This window comes from Heterocephalus glaber, unplaced genomic scaffold (genome assembly GCF_053883595.1).
Source record: "Heterocephalus glaber isolate CG9 unplaced genomic scaffold, H.glaber_assembly_v1.0 deba00000768, whole genome shotgun sequence".
NCBI classification, from domain to species: domain Eukaryota; kingdom Metazoa; phylum Chordata; class Mammalia; order Rodentia; family Bathyergidae; genus Heterocephalus; species Heterocephalus glaber.
In genome coordinates this window covers 8,376,593-8,392,128 of record NW_028258162.1, presented here as the reverse complement: position 1 = coordinate 8,392,128, position 15,536 = coordinate 8,376,593, and the positions used below count along the sequence as shown (strand labels likewise).

Genomic DNA, 15,536 nt, shown 5'->3' with positions numbered 1-15,536 from the left:
CTTAGGTGATCTGGAAGTCTGGTTTTGAGACTTATTTATGTGTTTTCTCATTTCGACTGGGAGGGGCCTGCTGGTGCCTGCAAGGATTACCTCCTCTGAGGTGGGAGAGGTGGGACAGGGGCCGGGAGCAGTGGTAGGGATGGTGGCCCAAAAGCCCTTTCCTGTGGGCTGGGAGCAGAGGGAGGGATGGTGGCCGGGAAGCCCCTTCCTCTGGTCCAGGAGCAGTGGGATGGTGGCTCAGAAGCCCCTACCTCTGGGCCAGGAGTGGCAGGACAGAAGGTGGCCCAAAAGCCCTTTCCTCTGGGCTGGGAGCAGCAGGAGGGATGGTGGCCAGGAAGCCCCTTCCTCTGTACCAGGAGCAGTGGGACGGTGGCTCAGAAGCCCCTACCTCTGGGCCGGGAGCTGTGGGACTCAGTACCATGGTCTGGTGTCCTCTGCATCTTTGCAGTGCAGAATCAAGTGGCTGTACAGAGGAGCGGGGGTGGGGGGGTGGGGGTGGCCGTACAGTGGATTGTTGCCAGGGCATGGGCTGATTCGGCATGTTCCGCGTGACTTGGGACCTCGGTAGGGTGTCCCAGGACTGTTGGTTCTTAACAGTAATACAAGAAATTTCTATATTGTTTTCCAAAATGGTTTTATCATTTTACATTCACATTAGAAGTATTAGAAAGTTCTAACTGGTTCATACCTAAGCTGACATTTGTTCTTTTAAAACTTTTAACTTTATCTCCCTAATGAGTGTATAATTCAATCTTTTTTTTTTTTTTGGTACTGGGGATCGAACTCGGGTCCTTGTGCTTGTGCAGCAGGCGGCGAAACCAGATTCAATCTTGTTATTGTACTGATTAATATTTTTCTGATTCTAGTGTTCCACACCTTTCCTTGTGCTGTACTGGCTATTTATCATCTTCTTGTGTCTACTTTTTAATTGGGTTGTCTATTAATGAGCTGTAAGACTTTATATATTCTGGTCATAGGTTATATGCATTATAAATATGGTCTATTTAAGGACTACTTTTCATTTTCTTAATGATGTCATTTAAAGTTCTAAATTTTGATGGAATCTCATTTATCAATTTTTTTCTTTTATACATCATGTTTTTTGTATCCTAGGAAATTCTTGCCTACCCTAAATTCATAAACATTTTCCCTTATAATTTCTTCTTAAAGTTTTATAGTTTGTCTTTCATATTTAGGTTCATAGATCCTTTCAAGTTATTTTTATGTATGAAATTAAAGGGTTGAGGTTAATTTTTTATATACAGATACCAGGTGTTCTTATTGCCATTTGCTGAAAACACTATCTTTTCCTAGGCTCTTGAATTGAGTCTATATTCTATAAAATGTTAAATAATCTTTCAAAACTCAGTGGACCACATATGTGTGGTTCTATTTCTAGACTGTTTTATTCAAATGATCTATATGTCTTTCCTTATACCAACACTGCCTTGATTGCTGTAGCTTTAGAGGAAGTCTTAAAATTAGGAACTAAATGTCTTCCAACACTGTTTTTTTTCTTTTTCTTGTTACTTTTCTAGGTCCTTTGTACTCCTACATAACTTTTAAATTTCAATATCCAATTCTTCATTTATAGCAAGTATACACAGACCTGAATTTTTATATATACCTTGTGTTTTCTAATCCTGCTAAATTCAAATACAAGTTCTAGGGGCTCCTAGAGATTTCTTAGTATTTTCTCTGTAGATGGTCATCTCATCTACATATAAAGATTTTGCTTCTACCATTCCAATCCTATCCTAATTGTGTCATTTTATTGCCCAACTATTTTGGATTAGGCCTATGTTTCAAAGTTTAATGGACAGATGAAGAGTAGGCATATCTGCCCTTGTTCCCCACCTTAGGGAGAAAGCATTGTATCTTCTCCATTCATATAAGGCATTTTTGCTGGAAGTATGGAGTACATGTCTTTAATCTGTTGAGAAGGTTCTGTTCTACTTCTAGTCTCCTGATAGATTTTACCATGAACAGCTGTAGAATTTAGTCCAATACGTTTTCTCCAACTAGTGACAGGACCATATAGCTTTTTCCTTTCCTCTGTTAAAATGATGACTTTTGGGGGTGGATCTTCCTTCCAATGCTGAACCAACACTTCCATCCCTATAATAAAACTGCTTTCTACATCCTGCTGGATCTGACTTCCAATAGTGTTTTGTTAAACAAATTTCTATCTATGTTCATACTTTTTCTATTATCTTTATCCAGTTTTAGGATTAGCACAATGTTGAGTTCCTAAAATGAGAGGAGAAGTGTTCCTTCTTTTTTCTGCTTTAAATGTTTGATATAATTTATCACTTGAAATGTATATGAGCCTGCTTTTGTCATATAGGTAGGTTTTCAAGCTAGGAATATACTTTCTTTAATAGATGCTAGTCAAATTTTATATTTCTTCCAGAGTTAGTTTCATTAATTTGTCTTCCAAGGTACTTCTTAGAAGCTGTCAAATTTATTTCAAAACAGATTTTTGTAATATGCTTTCTATATCCTTTTAAATTCTGTAAAATCTGTGGTAATGTCTCATAGATCTTGATATTGTAATTTGAAAAATGTATAATTGATATTGTGTAATAGGATGAAAAGGTCTAAAGGAGTAGGGGAAGTGGGAGGGGTAGGGAAAGGGAAAGAAGGAAAAAGAAAAAATATGAGATAGGGAAAAAATGGAAACAAAGTCTTTGCAAGTAGGGAAGGGTGGAGGGGGTGAAGGGAGGAGAGGGGAATGGGGAAAAAATAAGAACCAAGACACTCATGTAATGGTACAAGATCCCAGTGATGAATATAACTATTTTATACCTTAAATGTACCAATAAACTTAATGGAAAAGAAGGAGGGTGGGCCGGATAGGTTTTCCCACCAGCCTTTGCAAATCCTATCTTTAAAGCTCAATTCAGGTCTCTTCACAATGAAGTCTTCCATGTGATCTCTCTCAATCCAACTGAACTTACAATTTATTTCAGAAATCTTATCAAGATCTATCTCAGAGTCAAGGGAGCTAGGAGGGCCATTCGGCTAGCGACTCTCACTAATAAAAGGCTGCAAGAATATTATTGCCAAATAAATTACTTGAGGCTAAGAAAGTGTCTAATGTATTACTAGATCTCATCCATAAAATTCATCCTAGGATTAAATATGTAAGAGATATATCACAACAATAATAAAAGTAACATTTATTGTAGGAATCGGCTTACGAGCTCAAACTGACCAAGGGGTGACAAGGATGAAAAATAGACACAGAAACAGGTTAGAATCTGGGGGCCCAGGGGGCTCATGTCTCCCTTCGACATAGAGCCCCGAGGGATTGGGGCACCTCGGCTTTATTCACAAGCAATTAGAGTCCACAGGCTCCATCTGCCTCCCACCCTCAAGGTACTTCTCCTGGTAAACCACCCACCCTTGGGTGTTTTCACTTCTCCCTGGAGCCTGTCAGTACACTTGAATGCCTTTTTCTCCTCAGTGCTCACCGAGGAGGCCAATTAGGCCTCACTCTTCCCATCTGGTCTCCATAATTTATCACATGTAAGCACTGTTTAAAGACTTTTTCTGTACTAATTCACTTATCTCTCCTAACCAATCCATGAAGTACATATTATATGTCTATTTTATGGATGAATAACCTAAGGCTAAGAAAGGGTAAGTAAATTGTCACACAAATAGTAAACGGTAAAACAAGGTTAGAATTCAGACAATCTATTGATAATCTTTCATGTGCACTCAAAATTGAGGGGCTGGGGAAAGGGATACCAATAATACTTACATTTTGGTTATTTTACTGTATATTCTAACTTTATATTAACTGATTACTATAAAGTTTGCTGTTTCTGCTTTACAGATGTTGTTTAGAATCTAATGTTAGAAGAAAGGGAATGACAGAATTCAAACTGGAACAAAGTGCTCCTCAACTTTCTAAAATTATCTATACAAGTTTATTAAACCCATTATTGGGCCGGAGATTTAGCTCAGTGGTTTTGCTGCCTGTTGCACAAGGACCCGAGTTCAATCCCCAGTACCAAAAAAACCCCCCAAAACCAAAAAACTCATTATTTGTCTTTAAAAACATATCATGGTGATACATAAAAAAATTACCAATATTCTTTTATCGTGTTATAGCCAGAAACATTTAAAATAGAATTTTAAAAAATACAATAACACCTAAGATTAGGCCAAAATAAAGAGAAATAGTGCCACCAAATAACAGAAAGGAAATAATGTTTATCTCAGACACACCTAGTATGACTTGTGCTTTTCAGAGTTTTTAGTTTCTTGCAGTCATCATTTTTCTGTCTTAGGAGGGTAGATTAGATCATCTTCTAAAAGACCATAGTTGCCAAGTGTGAACGCCACTCAGGCTAGTTAGCTATGAGTGGGACAGGGCTCCTGCTCACTCTGGAATCATAGCTCATGTGAGATTAAACCAATGTTTGTAGACGTTGATTATATCATGCATTTGTATTTTTCATTGAACTTTTGAAATCTCACAACAAAAAGTTTAAACCATAGAATAAGGTAGTAAGATAACCACCAAGTGTTGACACAGGAAGCCAAGCATGGTAGCATAGTCCTATAGTCCCAGCAGTATGGGAGAAGACTGCAAGTCTGGGCGCAGCCTAGGCAATTTATCCATTCAGTCAGACCCTATCTCAAAATAAAAAATAAAAAGGGGTGGGGATTTAGCTCAGTGCAAAGGCCCTGGGTTCAATCTCCAGTACCAGGAAAAAAAATGTATTAGTCTCTTTGTAGTAGCTTTATTATTGTTGTTTTACTATGGTAAATGGTAATATAAAAAACTGACACTTTAACATGTTTTAATTGTGTAATTCAGTGGCATTAGGTACATTCACATTGTTGTGTAACCATTGAGAACTACCAAAATATTTTCTACAATGGCTTTATCATTTTTAGATGAGCAAGGTACAACGTGTTCAGTTCTTCTACACTCTAACCAACAACTGCTATTTTCATTTTTAAACATAATAGCCATCCTCATGGATGTGAAGTGGCATCTCACTGTGGTTTTGATTTGCATTTCCCTGATGCTGACCATGTTTTCCTGTGTATATCAGACATTCATATATCTTCTTGGGAGAAATGTCTAACTCCATTTTTTTTTTCCCAGTACCAGGGATCGAACTCAGGACCTTATGCTTGTGAGGTAGGCACCGCACCGCTGAGCTAAATCCCCAGGCCTCTAAGTCCATTTTTAAACTGAGTTGTTTTGCTGTCATTGTTACCAAGTATAATGTGATTTTTAAAAAATAATATGCACCATTTTAATTAACAGGTCAATATTCTAAAGATAAAAGCTGTATTTATGGTTTTGGATTTTTTTTTTTTGTACAGGGGATCGAACTCAGGACCTTGTGGTTTCGAGGCAGGTGCGGTGCCACTGAGCTAAATCCCCGGCCCTGTAAAAGCTAAATTTAACATAAAGTTTCATAAATGTACTTAAGACCAAAAATACAAAATATGCTTATAATAGTTTTTAAAAAATCATAATTATACTTCATGTTATTTTTTTCCTGGTATTTCTTTTTCCCCACATTTGATATATTTATGTGAAGGCAATTGTTTATTGTCTTTTGAAGTACAGTATAATTGGGAAATCAATCTATACTGGGTTATTCATATTGGATTATACATTTTCAATTAAACTTCAAAACTTTAAACTGTTAACAATTTGAAGAGTCAACTATTTGGGGTTATAATTATTTAAATGTTTGTTGTGTATAATATTTAGCTAATCTATAACATATCTCCCAATTTTGGGAAATTTCAGTTTACAATTTAGAAACAGAATATTTTATCCTCCAAAATGGTATTTCATTAGTCCATATACTCAAAGGAATTTTCTTCTTTATGTATTTTTTCCGTTTTTCTATTGGATCTGGCTCATAAAATAGAAACCCAGTAAAATGACTCATAGCTCCTTTCTACTCCTCTACCCAATGCCAAAGTTGGGCTTCCGTGTCAGTGCTTCTGCTCCATCATAATTCTCCTATGTTTCTTAATTCAGACAGTGGCACAATGAAAGTTTTGAAAATTTAAAAAGCTCCAAAGTTACAATCAACAAAAAGCTGACATGTTGGTTGATTATTCCTCTGTTGGAATAATCTTATTCAATGAATGCTCTTCAGTAAGGGTTTTTAACTGAAGAAAATTCTCAAAAGTATTGCCCCAAATGCCTAGTTCTTGAATTGCCTCTTAGTGCTTCATAATTATCAGGCCCCAGGTGTTTCTCTTTCTCTAAAACGACATGCTCTTACCACTTACACAGATTAAGCATGGAGACTGTTATTCTAATTGCAGGTTTGTCCTAAAAATAGAGTCAGATGTGCAAGTAGAACTACATTAAAAATGGTGGAGGGAGGGCCAGGGATTTAGCTCAGTGGTTTCGCTGCCTGCTTCGCAAGCGCAAGGACCCGAGTTCGATCCCCGGTACCAAAAAAAAAAATGGTGGAGGGAAGAAAAAAAAGCAAGATAAAAATGGTGAGAGAAAATAAACCACCATATATAACATATGAAAAGAAATTTCAGGGGCCAGGGACGTAACACAGTGGTCTCTACCCAGTTTGCTCAAGGCCTTGGGTTCAATCTCCAGCACTGAAGGGGAGAAAAAAAGATTTTCCTTACCTGCCTGTCCATTAGGAATCCACAGTCCAAAGTGAGTGAATACATGAAAATCTAGAGTCCATAAATAACAGCAGCCTGAACAACTGCCCTAGTATCTAGTAAACAGGCCCTCTAGTGAGAAGCTAATATTACTTAGGGTCTCTACCAAAGGCTCCCAACATGTACTATCTAACAGTATATCCAATATTAGAAATAAGAATTCAGGACTGGTAGAGTGGCTTAGGGAGAGCATTTGCCCAGCACATGCAAGGACCTGGATATGATCACCACCACAATCAACAAAAGAATTCATATAACATACTCTTAATATCCATGAACCAATTCTGCCTATAAAAACAATATGATGTGAAAATATATCACTCTGCTAATTTTCTTTTGTTTCAATATCCTTCAGAACAACAAGTTTTTGTAAAAGAATCATGGTACATACTAAGATATATTTTATTTATTTATTTTTTGGTACTGGGGATCGAACTCGGGTCCTTGCACTTGCGTACCAGGTGGCGAAACCACTGAGCTAAATCCCCAGCCAACTAAGATATATTTTAAGTACATTATGAATGCCAATAGCTTTTCCTTCCCGTAGTATATTGAGGTACTAAATAACCTGAAGATTTTCACCCTGTTGCAGACACATGTAATTTAAAATCATATGCCATATATTATTTTCTTAAATCTTGAAGGCATTCAATTGCCTCAATTAGCAAAATAGCTTCATACAGATGCATATTTAAAGTGTTATGTAAACTTATTAACTTGTCTGAATATGTACTGACTTACCATATTTTTATCATAGGTTATTTGTAAAATATTATAGACGTTTACTCTAATATAAAGAGCTGGTTCAGAAGTTTATTTTATGGGCTGGGGATTTAGCTCAGTGGTTTTGCTGCCTGCTGCGCAAACACAAGGACCCGAGTTCGATCCCTGATACCAAAAAAAAAAAAGTTTATTTTATGTAGCTAACTAGTTTAAAAATAATTTTCTTGAGGCCAGGGATGTAGCTCAGTGGTTCTGCTGCCTACCTCACAAGTGCAAGGTCCCCAGTTCCATCCCCAGTACCCCCCTGAAAAACAAAACCTGTTTCTTTTTATTTTATAACTAACCAACTACCTCCAAGTGCTGACATTTTATAACTGGTAGGTAAAAGTAATGATGTATTATCTTTACTATTACAGTCATGCGTTGATTATTCAGAGAGGAAGTATCAAAATTCATTTTTAAATAGCTGCAAGATGTAATGTTTCAAACAGGGTTTGAGGGTACATAGAGATTTTATAAAACATTAAACTTTTTAATGTTCTCATGTGTTTTTTTTCATTATGTATTCTATTGACTTAGGAATAATCCTCAATGAGAAAAACATCTCAAGGTTATAGACACTGTACACAGTTCTCTGCCGTAACAATTTCTTTTTGGTACCAGGGATCGAACTTAGGACCTTGCGCTTGTGAGGCAGATGGCTGCACCACTGAGCTACATCCCTGGCCCTCTGTTGTAACAATTTTGATTAGAAATCAAGTTTACTCTTTTCCAAATACTCTGAAGATGTCTTGGAATACAATAATTTGTTTACTCTGGATACATTAAGCCAACTTCTCTTATTAGTAGCTCAGGAATACAATGAGAAACATGAGATTTAAAATACAATAAAAATCCATTGATAATCTTCATATTTAATATTTCTTTCATATGCAATGATTTAAAATTCTTAGAGAATTACTGTTTGATCAGGTTGCCTATATGGAAAATGTTTTTCACTTTACCTTATATCTTAATACTCATGCTTACTATCAGCGTACTGGGAGGAAAGAAAACAAAATCATCCCAGATACACAGGCAGTATCTCAAAGTCAGAATAAAATGCACAAAGTCACTACCAAAAGAAAGTTAACTCATTGGAAAAAAAGTGATTGTACTATATATAACTGATACACACATATGGTGACTCATTCAAAAGCATTTTAAAATCTGTGTTAAGAGTAAATAATTTGGGGCTGGGGATTTAGCTCAGTGGTTCTGACGCCTGCCTCCCAAGCGCAAGGTCCCGAGTTCATTCCTGGTACAAAAAAGAAAAAAAAAAAATGCTTACAGGTAATTATTTAAAGAATAAATATATTGGGATATGCACAATCAGTCTCTAAAGCAACTAAAGGGATCTTTTTTTTTGGTACCAGGGATTGAACTCAGGTCCTTGCGCTTGTGCAGCAGGTGGCGAAACCACTGAGCTAAATCCCCAGCCCAAGGGATTCTTAAATTATGTAATATGACATATGTTCAGAATTCCTTAGGAAAAGAAAGAAGTCATAGTATGCCATCAGGAAAAGTTATAGGTAGTTTCAAACACTGTTATATTCTTTTGTACTCCATTCTTCATAAGCCAAGCCATAAGTGCAGAAGGTCAAATCTAAGGTACTTATACTTTGGTGATCACTTAGTCTACTAGCGGGATTAAATTCCATAATGTAAGTAGACTGCAGTGGTTCATATTAAATCCCAGCTATTTGGGAGACAGAAGCAAGGGGATCACTTGAGCCCAAGGCCAAGCTGGGCAACACATTAAGACCCTATCTGAAGGGAGGGAGGGACAGAGGAAGGTAGGAAGGGAAAAACAGAGAGGGAGGGAGTTCCATAATATATTCTATATTGGATGAAAAAGTGATACTCTATATCTTAAGTTTTATGTCTATTTCAATATGTCATTAAATTTCTAAAATAACATCAATTCTCCCATTTTAAAAAATGATTTAGTGTGCATTATATACAGTCCAGAAAGTAAATCTTTGTACCTAAGTGCCCATTCACAAAGGGCACTGAGCAGAGATTGAGAAAAAAAAAAAAAGTAACATGCCCTAGTTTGTGTGTATAAAACATCTTGTGCGAAGTACTTCCAAATGAAACAACTACAGAATATTATCAATTCCAAAATAACATTTCTTAAAAATGGGTAATTTCTGATGGATCAGTAATTGCCCAGGGTTCAGGACAGGAGAGGTTGAGTGTGGCTACAAATGGACAACACAAGAGATCCTTACAACGACTACAGTGTTCTGTATCTTGACTATGGCGGTGATAAATGTACACAAGATAAATTTGTATAGAATAAAACACAAACACAAATAAATGAAACTGGGGGAATCTGAATTAAGATAGTTATCAATAGCATCCTAGTTCTGACACAATATTGCAGTTTTGCAAGAAATTATCATTCCTGTAAAGTCTGTATTATTCCTTACAAATTCTTGTGAACCTAAATGATCTTAAATTGAAGATTTAAAAAAAATCTGAACTTTCCCCGTGTTGAATATATCCCCCCCCCCAAAAAAAGAGAAAGAAGAATAAGAAAAAACACTCAAGGAATAAACAAGATCTCAGTGACAAGAAATCACCACATACCTATAGTAGTAATTCCCCTCCAAGAAATCTAAAGTAAACATTAGGTCTAAATATTCTTCCTCTATCAACATGTTCTCTTTTTAATGAGGTGTTATACTAATTTTAAAGATCCTGTCCTACAAACTGAAGACTTGTGACATAGTAATGACAAATTGCTACCTTACCATTCGGATGGTGGTGGAATTATCTTTAATTTTTAAAAAAAAGTATGGGGGAGGGAGAGGGAGGAGGAGGGGGAGGGTGGAAAGCAGAGACTGAGTCCAGACTGAGAGGTAGAATGAAGACACCATAAAGACTGCATAAGGCAGGTTTTATTTTTACCTACGTCGAATCTCTTGGAAAAGATTCAAGAATATCATGTCCCTTTCACTAGTCGAAGACAATAAACACTGTAAACCAGTCTGGAATTTCTTTGCTGCGAGGAAACACAAGGTGATCAAAGACAGGGTGACAAGTGTCAGCACCGGATAAAATGGGTCTGATCAAAGGAGCTTCCCATTCAGGAAAACTGAGTCCCGGGCAACGCCTGGGGCCTTGGTTCAGCCTGACAACGTGCCCGGCGGGAAGGAAGCTGGAAGGGGGTGAGTCCCGTCCATCCCGAAGCTTCGCCTCCGCGGCCCCACTCCTAAAGACCCCAAACCGAATCCTTCTCCACTCTGTGATGGGCCTCGGGAACTCGGGGCTCCCGCCCCCCAAAGCTCAGGTGGCCCGGGGCGAGGACGGCACGGGACCGGGGCTGGCGAGGCTGAGGCCCGGCTGGGCGCGGGGTCGGTTCCGGCGAGCTCACCCGTTCCGCAGCGTCTCGACCTTCCGGGCCCGGTCGCCTGCTCCGCCACCGCCTGCGCGCGCTGGAACCCGGCGCTCTGGCTCCTCGGCCGCGGAGGGAGGCTCGCTCGGCGCCGCCTGCCGCCTGCCCGTCGGGCCCTCCCCTGCCGCGTCTGCTTCGGGCTCACGGCGCCCGCAGCGCCCAGCCTGCGAGTCCGCGGGGAGGTGGACCGCCAGGACGACTCGGCCTCGGACGCTGGCGGTTTCTGTGTATGGCGCGTCGCCGCCCGGGCGACCTAAGGGGAAGCGGAACGCGGCCGCTCGCGCTCGGCCGTCCGGGCGTGACGTCACGGGACGGCGGGCGAGGACGGCCAATCCCAGGGGCACCGCATGCAGGGCTCCCTACGCCACACTGCGTGGCGCTGGCGGCCCGGGTCCTGTCCGGTGTTTCCGGAGAGCCCCCAGCTCCGTGGGGTGGTCTGAGCTTCGATGATCACTAGAAATCCCCTCCGTGACAGTGTATAACCTGACAAATACACTGCTGTCAATGCAACCCAAGAGTCAGTATTGTCCTTTATTAATCCAGCTTTTTATATACCTAACATTTCGGATTTCAAGATTCCTGGACGGTCACAACCACGTGCAGACGCATAATTACACCATACTGAAAGTATTTATTAGGTACTCCTAGATAAAAGCAGAGGAGGAGATTATAAACTAAATGTCCTCTCTCCGGTGGTTTCTCCTATTGATGACCAATATGACTGTTTCTTCATTTTTATGTAGTTAAACATGTCTTTTAAATTTAAGCTTCTTTTTGTTTCTGAGTGACACTCCCTAAAGGAAAGGAGAACTTTTACCTAGAAAGCTACACATCTCGTTTATATAACTTGAAATCTTTATCCAGTTTAACAAAATGTTAAGTACTGTACTTACATTAGTCTAACAAAATTTAAGTACTGAATCTACAAAATTTATGTACTGTACTTAGTACTGTATGTACTTAGCTTCAAAACTATACCAAATGTTTCAGTGACAGCTGCCAATTTTAAATATTTCTCCATCAGAAACTACAGATTCACCAGGTGTCAAATGGGCAGATGGCCACAGCTGCTGCAGGTAGTGCCATGTCAGGAAATCCTTGATATCTCTTCAATAGAAGCCTCCAAAATTAGCTGATACTTTATTTATATTTGGGGTGAATCCTCTCTTTGAGGTCTCACCTTGACCTGAGCTCTCTGATGAAGCCCTGGTATTTTGTGGAGCCCCCAAACAGTAGAGAAATGGGCCAGCAATCAGAAAGGGAGAAATGCATTCAATCAGATCCCTGGGAACCCCAGGGCAGGCATGTCTTTTGCTTAGTTTAGAAGGCAGTGATAATCACAATCCATTTAATTCTAAACTATAAATTCACAGTGATCTCTATATTTTCCTAAGAGAACTGGTCTTAGAGAAGTTGTGTATTCCTATTTAGACATGTTGGGGGGGGGGGACAGTAAATAATTAAGATTGCCAATAATTTTATTTTTGATTATTGCATTGTGGGGGGAAAATCCCCTTAAAATGAAAAGGTTCCATATGTAGTTTGTCTTTAAACAATTTAAGCTCCTAACCAACTACCCCTGCCATTTTTAGTAACTGCTTTCCTATGTATTTTCCACTTTTAAAGAGTTAAAACTTTAATAGTGAAAATAAACATAAACTGTCTACTTATGGGAGGCTACAAAGTTTGAAAACTTAAGTTCAAATGGTATGCAAATTATTTTAAACTACAGAATGTCATTAGTAACGGTGCCCATGAGTTAAATCATATTCTTCCTGACAAGACACAAGATGCCCACTTAAAATCTGAAATTGAACCTACCAAAGAAGTGAGATCTTTACTCTTTTAGCTTTCTTTAAAAAAAAAAAAAGTCTTGTAATTATAGAAATGTAACAGGTCACAATATACATGTAAATGAAACCATTGGTAATTTAAATGTAAAATATGGCAGACTACTTTTACTGACAAGAAAACCAATCTATATATCCTGACCCACTTCCAACCCCCTTTAAAACAAAATAACAGTTTCACAAAATTAAATGAATGCTCCATGATCACTTACATACCTTTAAACTAACAGTTAAACAGTGAAAATTTCTTTTTTTAAATGATTAAAAGATTACTGTTCTGAAATTACCAGCTGACTTTAGGGTTTTACAATGTAATTGACACATAAAAGTATACATCCAATTGAGAATGAAACTATCAGAACAACTTGCAAAAGTGTTTCCATGAAGTTTGCTTGGAAGACTTTGACTTCTTTTGGAAAAAGGTAATTATAATATATAACTTCAAAATAATTGTTCACTAAATTCCTTCTTTCTTTATGAAAATGACACTGAAAAAAGGCATAAAGCCAGTTTTTAAATCTTGTTTCCCTTTATAAATCTCACTTGAGAATTCAGAATTATCATGAGAATATGTGCTTCACATACCTAAAGGCTTTGTTAATTTTAACATACATGTAGTTTTTCAGCTCCTAGCTGAATTTTAAAAATTAAAGCTTTCTAAATGCCAATTAGATATTAGCATCTACATTTTAAAAACTTGTTTAGATGCTTGAGGTACATATATATCCTCTATCAAGCCAAATGGGTATTAAATATCAATGTGTGCCATTGCTTTGCTAATGGGAGAATCTACCTATGTTGTAGGGCATGAAGTCCAGTAAGGAAAAGACATTAATTTATTCTGCAAGAACAGACTGCAATCTGTATTAATTCAACAAGCAGGTACCTGCCACTGTTTTAAGGACTGTAATAGCTCTAAGTGTTTAAAGACTTTGGAAGCAAAGATGAGAGACTTAGGGTAAGGTAGGTAAAGAGGTGAGAATATCTAAAACATTTAAATAATAAAAGACTTATTTTTAACAAAAAGCTTTAGCTATGAAATCTCAAAGCAGGACTAAAAGATTATGTTAGCATTTTAAAACACATTCAATTATTCAAGTCACGAAAATACAGTAATTTTGCCAACCACAAATCTAACATCATTGAAATAACTTCATATTTACATACTTGAGTTAGAAATAAAGTCATGACATATTCCATAACCAAATTTGCAGACTCCAACTATTAATTACAATGATAAAAGCAAACATATGAGGATGTGAAGCGTCGAACTTGGGGAAATAATGTCCCGGGTTGAACAGGATTGAGCAGACCGCCCAGGTTTGACGAGGAAAGGACTTTTGGGCACTTCCACCACCAGGGAGGAGATAGCACATCCATGCATGCATTGGGTTACGTCTAATTTCTTATTCTGTTTTTTAAACCTTTTAAAGCCAACCCTATACACCCTGAGCTCGGACGCTGCTTTTCTGTGGAAAGCCACGCCGAGGTGACGGTGATTTCGCCGGCCCCCTCTGCGCGTGGGTTCCTTTCCCGTAACTCGGAGCGAAGAGGTCGAGCTCCAGCCTCCCGCTGGCAGAGAAGCCGCTGCGGGGCTTCCAGTCGGAGACTGACCCCAGAGGCGGCAGGTAGCGCCGGTCGCGAACTCAGACCGGCGCTTTCGACGCAGCCGGCAGTCACTTCCCCGCACGTGCCACGCGGCCGCGCGCAGGGAGCCCCGCGGGTCGCTTATCCCCAGACCCGCGCCCCCCGGCTGGACAGCGACCCGGCCGCACCGCGGGAGCAGCCAAGGGCGCCGGCCCCGCTCCGTGCCCCGCCCTTGAGGTCGCCCCGCGCCGCCTCGGAGTTAACCCGGCGCGGGTGGAGGAGGGCGCGGGGCGCGGGGCGCGGGGCTGCAGGCGAGGCCTCCGCGCTTTCGCTTCGGGCCGGGCTGGTCCCGCGGAGTCTGCCCAGAGCCCCGACCGGTTCTCCCGGACGCCAGAGAGCGTCCCGAGCTGGGGAGGCTGGGCAGGGGCGCCAGGCTCCCGCGCCCTGCAGCAGACGGCGCCCTAAGAGCCCGCGGGCCGAAGCCGCGCGGAGGTGGGGCGCTGCGCTCACTGCGCATGTGCAACCCCCCCTTGATTTCGCCGCAAGTCCCCAAGCCCAAACGTCGCGTGCATTGATCGCTCTGGAGAGTAACTGCATGCCCTGACTCCTGAAATGACTGCAGAAGTATATAGAAAAGGCTGGTAAACTTCTGAAATAAAGACAGCGTCTCCTGTGTGTCCACTCTGCAAGCTGGTTCTCCCACCGCGATTGTTAGTTCTGCTAAAGCTGGGCTAAGTTCCAGAACAAGGTAGCACTACATCTAATTCTTTCACGGGAGATGCTGGCGCTGCGATTCTCACCCTCTTCTGGGATTTCCAGTTTCATCTTTCAAGGGAAACTCCTGAAGGCTGCTAATTTGATTTACTTTACCTCTTATTCCAATGTTAGCCCACATTTAATTTTTAGAGTGAAGAATAAAAGTTTTTATATGAACATTGTAAAAGATCAACCTCCTATATGAAGAAAATACTAACTTCTCCCACTAGTAAGGAAGATTTACTCTTAAAGAAATGAATGACAAATGCTTTTTCTTCTAGGAGTGTCTTTTTCTGATGAAATAATGCTCAGTTGCTCATCATTTTTTCGTAAGTCTGGGTAAAGGTCTTGGAAGTTTACAAAATTTGGACGTCTATAAATAATTTCAGCATGTTTACAATCATATCCCAAACCCCCCAAAATTACTAATAATCTGGCAGTACTAAAGAAACATGGGTAAAGTGGAAATAAAGACTTCTTGTAGCTGTTAGAAAAAA

General features: G+C 39.7%; 1 long non-coding RNA gene across 5 annotated transcripts in view; it reads right to left on the bottom strand.

Moving 5' to 3' along the window:
- The window catches only part of LOC110344886 (uncharacterized), a 66,416-nt gene extending 55,272 nt beyond the window's left edge, over nucleotides 1-11,144 (bottom strand). For 4 of the 5 annotated variants that reach the window (XR_002387808.2, XR_002387812.2, XR_002387811.2 and 1 more), the window contains exon 1: nucleotides 10,826-11,144. This is a non-coding gene — a long non-coding RNA (uncharacterized LOC110344886). The remainder of the gene's footprint in view (nucleotides 1-10,825) is intronic. The other variant, XR_002387809.2, reaches the window with a different exon arrangement.
- Between the last annotated feature and the right edge of the window lie 4,392 nt (nucleotides 11,145-15,536).